Below are 12,774 nucleotides of genomic sequence, written 5' to 3'. Positions count from 1 at the left end.
CACTCGACTTTTACCGAGTCCTATTAAGCAATGCAACTACTCGGACTTATCAAACTAGTGTTCAAATCAAGGGAACTAAGTCATGCATCTATGGTTTCAAACAACTCCTGTAACATAAATGCACATACAAACGAAGGAAGGCATGTGCAAGTTTAGAAAATTGGGGTCATGCTCCGGGGCTTGCCTTCGAGCAGGGCGAAGGCAAACTGATCCTTTGCGGGTTCTGCTTCAGCTCCTGCGGTCGGCGGCTCAGCTACTGCTCCCTCTTCTAGCACCGGATGCAGCTCATAGGTGCCTTCGGTGAGATTTAATTCTACACGAATTCAAATCCAGGGGTTAACACTTAGACGGTTATTTCAACAACACTTGCAAGCTTTAGCCTAGAAACATGTAGCAAAGCTACAGGAAAAAGGTATGGAAGTTAAAGCTTCAGTTGATGGAGAACAAGACAAAAGGGTTGGGTTGTGAGAAACTTCTGATCTGACCCTCAGACCTAAGGAATAACTGTACTGGGGTCCTTAGACTTAACACAGAGAAGTCCCTAAAATTTTACACAGATACCCTTGGGTCAAAGAAAAAGATACAGCCGAGCCCTCGGGCGAGGCGGACAAGGGTCAGTGAAACAGACAGGGTCAGGTGAGACGGAAAAAGGGGTCAGGCAAAACAGACAGGGTCGGGCGAGACGGAAAAAGGGGGTCGGGCGAAACAGACAAGGTCGGGCGAGACGGAAAAAGGGGTCGGGCGAGCCGGAAAGGGGTCAGGCGAACCGGAAAGGGGTCAGCAGCTTACCTTTAGGCCTACTAGTGAAATCTTGGGGTCGGGAAAGAACAGGCTCAGGCAGAGCGATGAAAGGTGCTAAGGCTTGGGCGGCGGCGAGGTCTGGCAGTGCTCTGGCGGCGGCGGTGCTTCTTGTTGACACAAGTAAGCTCTAGCACCGTGTGGAGGAAACAAGCGGCTGGTGGGTTGGGAAAAGGGGGAAGTTGAGCGGAGAGGGGAGTTCTTGAAGAGCTTAGTGGCAGCGCTTGAGCACAAATAGAGGAGATGCAGCAAGGCAACGATGGCAAAAGGAACTCCGGTAGGGGGCTCTGGTACTCCCTTTTATAGCTGAGCGGAAGAGAGGGAGTCCAGGCACGCGAGATCAGGTCGAACAGGATGGAGTGCTCTGCCGGGGCGGCAATGGGGTGGGCGCCTCCCTTTGGCTGGGGAAGCGGAGCTTCAAGGGATAGGGTCTTCGGTCATTGGGGCACTGGAATATAGAGCTTATTCAGACTCGGTTTCCCCGGAGAGAAGGATTGGTGAGGGCGGGCGCGGGTCTGGTATTATCAAGCGGTGGATTGGGGGTGGCGACTCAGCTCTCGTGTGGCAGGAAGGAAGGAAGGGGCACTGCAGGCGAGGTGACAGGGCGAGCGGTGACGCTAGCAAGCGCAGAACAGCGGCTTTGCCGGGGCATGCTACTCGCGAGGCGGGAAAAGGAGTTGTCACTGCTGGATCCGTGGTTGGCGAAGGCGGCATCGTCATGGGGCGCGCGCGTGGGCAGCGCAACTGAGGGGGTGGTGGAAAAGCCGGGAGGCATTGGGGCGCGCGGCCACGGATCCGGGTGAGATGATGAGCGCGGGAGGCGAGGCAGTCTGGCGCGGTAGCGGCCAATCTCTGGTCGCAGCAGCGACAGGGCGCCTGGTGCGGTCGGTGAGGTTGCGGGCGAGACGAGGTGAGGCAAAGAGTCTGCAGGGCGCTTCTGCGCGCGATTGGGAAGGAGGCACGCTGATCCGTCTGGTCGTGGCCGGCGACTGGGCGGGCGGGGCTCGTCGGGGAGGTTAAGCCATGCGGCAGAGAAGCTCTGAAGCGGGGTGCACACTGGCTCTAGCGCGTCTGACTCGAGAGATCTGGGGGATCTGGTTGTGGGTCCATCTTCTAGTCTCTGGCTCTCCCATAGTTCCAAAGTTTGGAGGAACACTGACTTTTGGGATTTAGAGAGAATCGGCGGTTTGGCTGGGTTGCAAGGTCGGGCTGAGAATTGGTCTTTAGGCTATAAAGCTCAAGAAAAGCTGAGTCAATCGGATTAGGGACTTGTCTTAAGGTTAACTCGGCTGATGAACCTGAGTCGTTACACTTAGTTTCCTACCACAGGGCCAATGATTCGCCCTGGGCACAGGAACTCTCCGATCGCAGTTTTTGGATATCCGCATTGGTGGAGAACTTCCGTTCAACCATTTGGGCCTCCAGGCACTCCATTCGGTCCTTGTGCTATTTATTCATCTCGTAGGACAACATCGTCTCCTCCAGTATGTCCGTCCTACATTTCCCGCGTGGGATTATCCTCTGCACCAACCACTAGTCAGGGCACGGAGTACAGAACTGCAATTACAAGTTAGATGGAATAACAATACAAAGGACGTACCTGGGAGATAGCAACGGCCTCGGATAGCAAAACAGGAAGCCGATCATTATCCCCACACTCCACCTCCCCCATGTACCCACCACTCGAACGGTATGTAGGGGGCGGGGAAGACTCACCCTCGGTAGAGGAACCACTCAGCGGATTTACTCCACCGCTGCTTCAGCCTCCTACTGAGCACCCGTGCCAGCTGGTGGTGCCAGCGACCCTGCCTCCGGCTCCGGTGCTTGGAGCTAAGGGGAGGAGTCAGCGCTCACGGGACTTCGCTTTGTGCCATAGCAGCCTCCGGCGCGGAAGGACAAGGAGAGACACCCGCCGTGTCAGGAACCGACCCTGAGGACTGCTTGACGTTGCCATCCGGAGGTGGTGGCACCACGGCGTCCCCAAAGGCAGCATCCGACGCGGCCATAAAATGGAGGAATGAGAAAAATTATGATATTAAACATCCTATCATCAAGCACGATAGTTTGTTGATTAGAGAGACTTGACATGTGGATGTGCACACACTGAACTTTAGTGGTAGCAGAGGAGGAGGAGCTAGAGGGACGGTGGGGATAGAATTCCACAACGGCTGTGTTGGTGCATGTGGAAGCGTCCTGGCAGCAATTGGCAATGAAGCTCGTGGAGGGATTCTAGCAGCAATCAGCCCCGGCGACGGCATTTACTCCTCGCTGTCAGAACCGCTGGATTCATTCACCACAAACCGCTGATGGCGTGAAGCGGGCTCTTCCACCCTTATTCCGCTGGAAGGTGCCCGTTAACGGATGACCACCGGCATTTTTTCGACGGGACTGCTAGAGCCTTGCCAGCTTGCCATCCACTACTCGACGCAGCCTTGTCCTGGACCGGGGGAGATGCTTGGGGGCTATCACTATCGGTGCCAGCCTAAGCCGTCTTCACCTTCTCCCTCTCCTACTTCCTGAACTAGCCAGTTGCCGTGTCGAGGGTGCGCGGGTGCTCGGGGAGAGGGGTCTTGGAGACAAAGGCTTGATGACCCTGCATACAAAACAAACAGAGGCACATATTTGTTTACAGGCATATGTTCATCACACCCAATGGGTGCATATGCTGTTCTATTAGAAAAATAGCGATGGACGGAGAAAAGAGGAAAACTCACCTCCAGCCATGGTGTGCCTAGACTGAAAGGCATTAGGCAGTCGCGGTTCGTCATCCTTGTGCCACTAGCATAGTTTTCTCCAAGCGGCAGTAGATGTTGTAATTGTCCAGCGGCTCGAGCGCATCCCATGCGCTGTCGATGTCCCCAGCGTACTCATAAGCTGGGTGAATGCGATCCTTCGCCAGATGCTGTTGACGATCATTATTAACACACTTTTAGTACTATTTAACCAGTATTTTTATGCTTATTTTTATACTAACCTGCCACTTGGCACCTGAAATAACCCCATTATTGCATATGTGTTGTATTTTGGAGTATATTGCATTATGATAGGAAATACGACATAATCAAGGGGGTGTGCATAAAGAGCTTAATGGATATTTAGACATGGGTCATTAAGGGAAGCAAGCACAAGGAAGGAGAGGACCAGGAGGGCCAGAAAGGGCCCAGGACGATTAGCCTGGGACCCTCTGGGACGATCGACCTGGCCCATTCCAGGACCCGGTCGACCTCCCATTTCTTTAGCGTGAAGTCTACAATGATCTCTAGGGGTTTTTCAACAACAATGACCTTGAGCCGCCGCCTATGGGAGACTATAAATACCCCCTCATGGACTTCAAGGAAGAAGAGTTGGATAAGGAGGAGAAAAGACCACGCAAACTGAAGGACCGGGACAAGGCGACCAGAGGGGGGTGAATGGGAGCCAATTCAAATTTCCTCAATGAACCTCGGCTAAAGTCCCAAACCAATCCACAAACCTCTCTTCTAGCAATATCAAGTCCCCTTAGCTATGCAGGAGCAAATGGACCTAGGAATGATGCTAGGAACCTAATTTGAGACTAGCGGAAGCAAGAAAGAACCCAAACAAGTGTTGGAAGAAGAAATTCGAAAACCAACAAAAAAGTACAGAAAACTCTAGAAAACTCTTTGAAAAATTCTGCAACTTCCGGAGAATCCACACAAACCTTCGGAGAATTTGCACCTACAGAATTTTCCGAAAAATCCTTCAGAATATTCCACACCTACTGACTTTTCCGGAAAAACCTTTGAAAAATTCCGCACCTCAGGAAATTTCCGGAATATTCCGAAACAGCCATCGTGAGAAGGTTGGAAAAATCCAAAACTCAATCAAACGACCTCCAAAAATCACGAAATTTGGACCATAGACTCACAACAACATACCAAAGCAATTCCCAAAGGCTCAATTCAAAAAGCCCGAGACTTGGTCACCAGATTCAAAGGATTTGGAGAAGGACACAAAGAGCTCAAAAACACTTCATGAACTCAATCTTGAAAATGAGTCAAACGGGGTTCAAATCAAACAAGATCATAGTCATAGCTGCACATACATGTGGTGAATCTTTTCCTAAAAGATCTTCCCATGAAGATCACGATTTCACCCTCGATTTTGCGGATTTGTCCAAGAACACAAGAAAGGGGATTTTCAGGAAAATCTAAAAATTCAAGGCAAATTCGTGAGGGATTTGAGAGGGGATGACATCATAGATGCTCACAAGGGTCCTAGCAACAATTTCCCCAACAAATCTCATAGGATTTGAGCTCAAACGCGAAGAATGAAAAATCCCCAAAAATAGCTCTAAAAATACCGAAAAAGATAAATTTGAGATTCAAAGAGAATGGAACAAGATGACACGAAATTGATCTTTGAATTACTCCACCATGTTCGGTTACAAGCCACTCCTAAGCACAATCCAAGCTAGGATGGCAAAAAGATCAACACAAAGATCCCTCATGTCTCTCCCCTCACACCTCTACCAAAGACTCCCACAAACAAAATGAGAAAACCCCACGAAAACAACCAAAGGGATGGCTGCCCCAATAGCCCTCCCACAAATATATAAGCATCCGGAAAATGACCAGAATGCACTTACATGAAGCACACAACTCAAATACCCTCCAGGGGTAAAATTGTCCAACTTTTTCCTCGTACATTGGACGGACCTAGTGCGTTCTTGACTTCACTTTGCCTTGACGTAAGCTCCACGATGGTGCCACGCATCCTCCGACTTGACACCGTCCAGCTGTACCGGACTCATCCCCCGGTTTTGAGGCCAAACCGGTCAAACCCTGTTGCACGCCGCGCATGACGTGACTCACCGATGTCAATGCATGTCCGGCCTCCACCAAGCCTTCGACGCCTCCAAGTCTTTCTCTCCCAGCTCCTGGGCCACCTATTTGACTCGCCTCCGTCCCGCTTGACTCAACCGACACCGTCTCCATCACCGTCCGTGTACTCCTGCTCTTCGTGCACCATGTGGATCGCCCATGACTCCGAGTAGACTCCTCGGGTCTCTCGGTCCAAGCCTACTCGTGTCCACCCTTCACAGCCCTAGTACATTGGTGTGAACCTTTTTCTTGACCTTCACCTCATACCATCGACTCCCATGTCACATCCTACACCTGCACACCACAATCCAAGAGACATAACATACAAGATATGTTTTACACAAACACCACAACACAACGCACTCAACACAGCTCATCCGATTAGACATTAGCATAATCATGCACATATGAAATATTGACTCAACCGGAAAAACCTCAAATCATCTAGTCAATCACTCATCACAAATAGGCGAAGGCACATCTCAACTTGGTCTCTCAATCTCCCCCTTGATAAGTGCATTGACAAAAGATGATTTGAAAGCAAAAGAGAACTGATTTAAGTGCTCAAAAGCCAAGTAAAAGCAAACACAAGGCCACTTGAAATGAGAACGGATTATACAAGCTCCAAACAAAAAACTCTCGGTTCCCAAAGAAAAGGGCAAAGACTTAACACAACCGAAGAGTCAAGCAAAAGACACAAGAGCTTCATGAATCACAAAATACCATCAAAGCCATTTGAACATTTGTCAAACGCTCATGACAATCAAATCAAGGCTCATATTAACTTGGTTTTCTCAATCTCCCCCTTGATGAGTGTGTTGACAACATTCAAGCACAAAGAAATGCTTTGAGAGGCAAAATTCAAAAATCTCATCCAAGTGATCAAAAACCACATACCAGCAAAGATCAAAGTCACTCGAGATGAGAAGAACCATAAAAGCCAAGTTGTGACACCAATTAGATAAAAGTCTCATCCAAGTGATCAAAAACCATATAAAGGCAAAGATGAAAGTCACTCGGCATGAGAATCATCACAAAGGCCAAATTAACTCGGAAAAATCTTGGTCCACAAAGACATGGGCAATGCCTCGACACAACCGAGACAAAGAACACATGATTCCTCAAGAAGAGGCAGAAAGGCCTCAACACTAGTCATGTGAAGATCAAAAACACATGCTCCCTCAAGAAGAGGCAAAAAGGGCTCAACACCAATCATGTTAAGATTGAAAGCTCAAACCAAATGTCGGTTACTTAAGAAGAGGTAAAAGCTCAACACAACCAGCAAAAGAGCAAAAGAGAGCACAAAACTCACAAGCTCCCCCTGAACACATGCACTCACCATGAAAACATGTCACAATGAAATGCATGCACAAGAGCAAAAGAATACATGCTCCCCCTCAAATGCAAAATTCCCCATTAAATGCAAGACTCTCCCTTAAATGCAAACATCAAGATTTGCATGGGAGCACAAAATGCATGCCATGGGTGTACAACCTACCAAGCTTCTCAAATATATCACAAAGCACTTACAAAGGCTACAAGTGAGATAATGCACAAGTAGGTAGATCATAAAGAGAAATTGCATCGCCATCAAGAGGATATTATGATATAAGCAAAAGATGAAGCAAGTTGATAAGTTTTGCAGGTTATAAAAATATCACCACATGAGTAAGCACCTAGTCATGAATCATTCAAGCAAGAAGTAAACTAGGTCATCAGAGCTCATACAAGGAAGATACATTCTCAACAAGAGATCATTGCAAACACCCATATATGCATGACAAGTCATGTGAAAGCTTGTTGAAACCAAGTGCCTACTTCTTTTGTTAGACATCTTGTAACAACTAAGCAAGCAAGAATATCAACATTAAGCACAAAAACTTGGTGAATTACTGAATTTTTTTATCATCATTTTTCATCATTAACATTAAACAAGTTACATGAAGAGCCTTTGCAGCACAAAGAAGCCATGCTTCCCCAAGGAATGCATTATGGGCTAAACATTTGCAATGATACCTAGATCTTTGATCCAATTGAAAAGAACATGAATTCCAAGTAGAAGCTAAACATGGAACTAGCATTCAAGCAAGAGCAATGCATAAACAGGTAGCTAGTCATGGGTGATAAACATTTCAAAATTCATTGTTCAAGATTAACATTTGATTCAGAAAAGCATTTAGCTCAACATGGTTATGACAATACCATCAAGAGCATATGCTGTACTTTGTTGCACAATCACCAACCAATGCACTAGTTCGCAAATAGCATAAGAAAATGCTAAGGATATATAGAAGAAGCTCATCTAGTGCAAAGTGTATAAGGTTGCAATATGAAACAAATGCAATGCAATGCTAAAAGGGACGGGGTTCGAATCAAAATGAAGAAAGCTTATGAGGGGTCAAATCAATCTAGGAAAAGCTCCGCAGCAAAAGAAAAACCACCAAGGATCCCAATTGAGTACCATAGAAAAGATACCAATTGAAAGATGAAAAATTGATATCACTTGAAGAAAATGAAATCCAATTGAAAGATCAAATGTGATACCAATTGAAAAATCAAAAGAGGATATCAAAAACCAAAGCAAGTTCTTGGTCCAAACTCCCCCTCGAATGAAGCCGAACTCCCCCTCAACCAAAGACAACTAGCAAAGGAAAAAACTAGAAAAAGAAGGAGCACAAAAATCAAATGGAAAGCTCTAACACTAATTAAAAAAGGAAGAGAAAATCCAAAGAATGAGCAAAATGCAACCCAAAGACAATGCAAGTCCAAAGCAAGATAAAGCTCAATTCGTGTAATGCAATGATGATACCAATGAGAGGAATTAAAGCATTGCAACATGATTTCACATTTATGAATAAAAGTTTGGGCAAACAAACATGTCAACAAGGTGTAAATGATCATACAAAGATACTAAGCTAAAATGATACCCAATAAAAAACATGCCATACCCGATATGAAGACTAAGCTAAAGCATGGCACGATGTTCATGTGGATCATCCACCAAGATATATTACAAAGCTAGCATGACAAGATATACATGAAGATCACATATGCTAACATGAAAGGTGGCTAGCCTACCATGGTATATTCACAGCATGATATAAGTATAAAATATGCAAAAGAGTCCACAAGTATGTAGTATACACAAAAGGAAAAACTCACTATACAAGTGTACATCCAAATGGTGTGAAGAACCATCAAGTCTTGATCACCTCAAGCAAAAGATCAAGTCCCTTCGAGCTTATGTCCTTCACCTGCATCCCTGTACCTACACATGAGGGGACAAAGAAGACCGAGTTTTGGATCCCAAAGGGTTAGCAAGCATATACTTGGGAATCCAAAACTTAGCCACACGGGTAAAAGATGCACTCAACTTATCATGTGGGCTAGCATGATGCAAATGCCGATTCAAATGAGAAGATTTTGGAGTACCCTTGGAACCATGCCTCACAAGAGGAACTTGAGAAGAAGAACGAGTGCTACCACTAGCAAAAATGCAATGATCCCCCAAGGTCTTAAGAGACGAACCAACATAAGCACCATGAGAACCATGTCGTGCACCAACATAAGAAGTCCCAAGGTATGAGAGGACGAATCATCATTCTCATTCAAATGAGAAGTCCCTTGGGACTTAGAGCAAGAAGCATCAACAACACCATTTGACTTGGTGCCCACATTAGAATCACACGTACCATGGGAAAGGCTACGTGGCTTCCTAAAAGCTTTGGCACGCACACGTCACTCATGCTTGACACGGCAAAAGCAAAACTCAACAGTATGCCCATCTTTCTTGCAAAAGGTGCAATGGAACTTCCGTTTGGGAGTATGAGTTCCAAAAATGTTAGAAGGAACCTTGCCATTTAAATTGTCTTGGGTAATACTGGAAGAAGCAACAAGCTTAAGAGTAGCTATAAAAGAGCTATCCAAAGCACTAGCACAAGTGCTATCGTCCAAAGACTCACGCTCAACACAAGAAGCCAACTTTGGTTGAGAAGAAGCAATTTTGGAAACATCAACATCGAAGTGACATGAATTGCGAGAATCAAAAAACTTAGCACAAAGATCCTTGCATCTTGTGACCAAAACCTCATTTTCAAATTTTAGGTGATCATACCACATGGAGCATTTCTCAAATTATCCATCTCCTTTTCAATGCACTTAGCATATGTGGTACGCAAGAGTTCATTTTCTTTCTCAAGGTTGGCACTCATCTCATTGTGCTCAATCAACTTGGCGCTCATACCATCGCGCATTTGCTTCAATGCTAAGACTTCACTTTCCAATTCAATGCATGATGTGCAAATAACTCCGCATGAACAATCATCTAGCCTTATCAAGATCATTATTCAAAGCAACACATGAATTACATGGCATAGAGGTATTGGATTTCAACATTTCATTTTTAGATTTTAAAGCATCATAATCAATTGAGAGCTCATCAAGTAATCTTCGATGAGATTCAAGTTGCCTATCACCAAGATTAACATCACAAGATTTGCATGGTAAAGATAAGCTAGACTTGCATGAAGTTGAAGCATTCATATTATCAAGTATAGACATGTCAAAATTCTTCTTAAGCTCAGCAATCATCTCGCCATATGCACAAAGGCGAGTGAACAAACCAATTATACCTTGTAAGAGTTTATCTCTACTCATCTTGTGAAGCTTGCATCGGAGATCATCTTCTTGAGGCATCTCATCCATCAAGAGATGCATCAATGCCATCGCTTCATCATCCTTGTTCAACTCATCCCGCTTCTTTCTCCACTTGTGGCCGTCCTTGGATGCGACCACACCACCTAAGGACAAAGAACCAATAGAACAAGAGTTAGGTGCCATATCTCAAAGCATCGATTAGGATTAGCTGAAATCAAGATCAAAACTCGAAAACCAAATCCACAAGCAAAATGACCCTTTCGCTTGTCACCCCGTGGATCACTGAGCCGATTAAGGTGGAATGATCCTTAACCAAGTTTTGATACCAATTGAAGGACCAGGACAAGGTGACCAGAGGGGGGGTGAATGGGAGCTGATTCAAATTTTCTCAATGAACCTCGGCTAAAGTCCCAAACCAATCCACAAACCTCTCTTCTAGCAATATCAACACCCCTTAACTATGTAGGAGCTAATGGACCTAGGAATGATGCTAGGAACCTAATTTGAGATTAGCGGAAGTAAGAAAGAACCCAAACAAGTGTCGGAAGAAAAAATTCAAAAACCAACACAAAAGTACGGAAAACTCTTCGGAAAATTCCGCAACTTCTGGAGAATTCGCACAAACCTTCGGAGAATCCGCACCTACGGAACTTTTCAGAAAATCCTTTGGAATATTCCGCACCTACGGAATTTTCCAGAAAAACCTTCAAAAAATTCCGCACCTCCGGAAATTTCCAGAATATTCTTTGGAATATTCCGCAGATCCAAAAACAGCCTTCGTGAGGAGGTTGGTAAAATTCGACACTCAATCAAACGACCTCTAAAAATCACAAAATTTGAACTATAGACTCATAATAACATACCAAAGCAATTCCCAAAGGCTTAATTCAAAAAACCCAAGACTTGGTCACCAGATTCAAAGGATTTGGAGAAGGACACAAAGAGCTCAAAAACACTTCATGAACTAAAACTTGAAAATGAGTCAAACGGGGTTCAAATCCAACAAGATCATAGTCATAGCTGCACATACATGTGGGGAATCTTTGCCCAAAAGATCTTACCATGAAGATCAAGATTTCACCCTCGATTTTACGGATTTGTCCAAGAACACAAGAAAGGGGATTTTCGGGAAATCTCAAAAGCCAAGCCAAATTCATGAGGGATTTCATAGGGGATCACATCATAGATGCTCATAAGGGTCCTAGCAACAATTTCCCCCAACAAACCTCACGGAATTTGAGCTCAAATGCTAAGAACGAAAAATCCTCAAAAATAGCTCCAAAAATACCGAAAAAGATAAATTTGAGATTCAAAGAGAATGGAACAAGATAGCACGAAATTGATCTTTGAATTACTCCACCATGTTCGGTTACAAGCCACTCCTAAGCACAATCCAAGCTAGGATGGCAAAAAGATGAACACAAAGATCCCTCACCTCCCTTCCCTCACACCTCTACCAAAGGCTCCCACAAACAAAATGAGAAAACCCCCACCAAAACAACCAAAGGGATGGCTGCCCCAACAGCCCTCCCACAAATATATAGGCATCCAAAAAATGACCAGAATGCCCTTACATGAAGCACACAACTCAAATACACCCCAAGGGTAAGATTGTCCAACTTTTTCCTCGTACATCGGACAAACCCAGCGCCTTCACGACTTCGCTTCGCCTCAACGTAAGCTTCACAATAGTGCCACGCGTCCTCCGACTCGACACCGTCTAGCCACACCAGACTCGTCCCCTGGTTTTGCGACCAAACCGGTCCAACCCTCTTGCACACCCCGCAAGCGTGACTCATCCCTGATTTTGAGGTTAAGCCGGTCAAACCCTCTTGCACATCGTGCATGATGTGACTCACCGATGTTGACGCGTGTTCGGCCTCCACCAAGCATTTGACGCCTCCAAGTCTTTCACTCCCTGCTCCCGGGCCGCCTACTCGACTCGCTTCTGTCCCGCTTGACTCGATCGACACTGTCTCCATCACCGTCCGTGTACTCTAAATTTTTTATGCACCATGTGGATTGCCCATGACTCTGCCAAGACTCCTCGGGTCCCATCGGTTCAAGCCTACTCATGTCCACCCTTCACAGCCCTAGTAAATCGGCATGAACCTTTCACTTGACCTTCACCTCATGCCGTTGACTGCCATGTCACATCCTACACCTGTACATCACAAGCCAAGAGACATAACACACAAGATATGTTTTACACAAACACCACAACATATCCGGTTAGTCGTTAGCATACATGCACATATGAAATATTGACTCAACTGGAAAAGCCTCAAATCATCCAGTCAATCACTCATCAAGAATAGACCAAGGCACATCTCAACTTGGTCTCTCACAAACACTATCCACTGCCGCCACAAGGAGGAAAAACGGAGAGAAGATTGGATCTACGAGAAGCCATGCGAAGCGGAGCACTAGAGGAGGGAGAAACCTCCCAAACCGATCAACTTTGAGGTGCCCAGGCCGA

The sequence above is a fragment of the Setaria italica genome, chromosome IX, assembly GCF_000263155.2.
Source record: "Setaria italica strain Yugu1 chromosome IX, Setaria_italica_v2.0, whole genome shotgun sequence".
NCBI lineage: Eukaryota > Viridiplantae > Streptophyta > Magnoliopsida > Poales > Poaceae > Setaria > Setaria italica.
The sequence above is the reverse complement of the archived record's forward strand: the minus strand, read 5'-3'. Positions refer to the sequence as shown.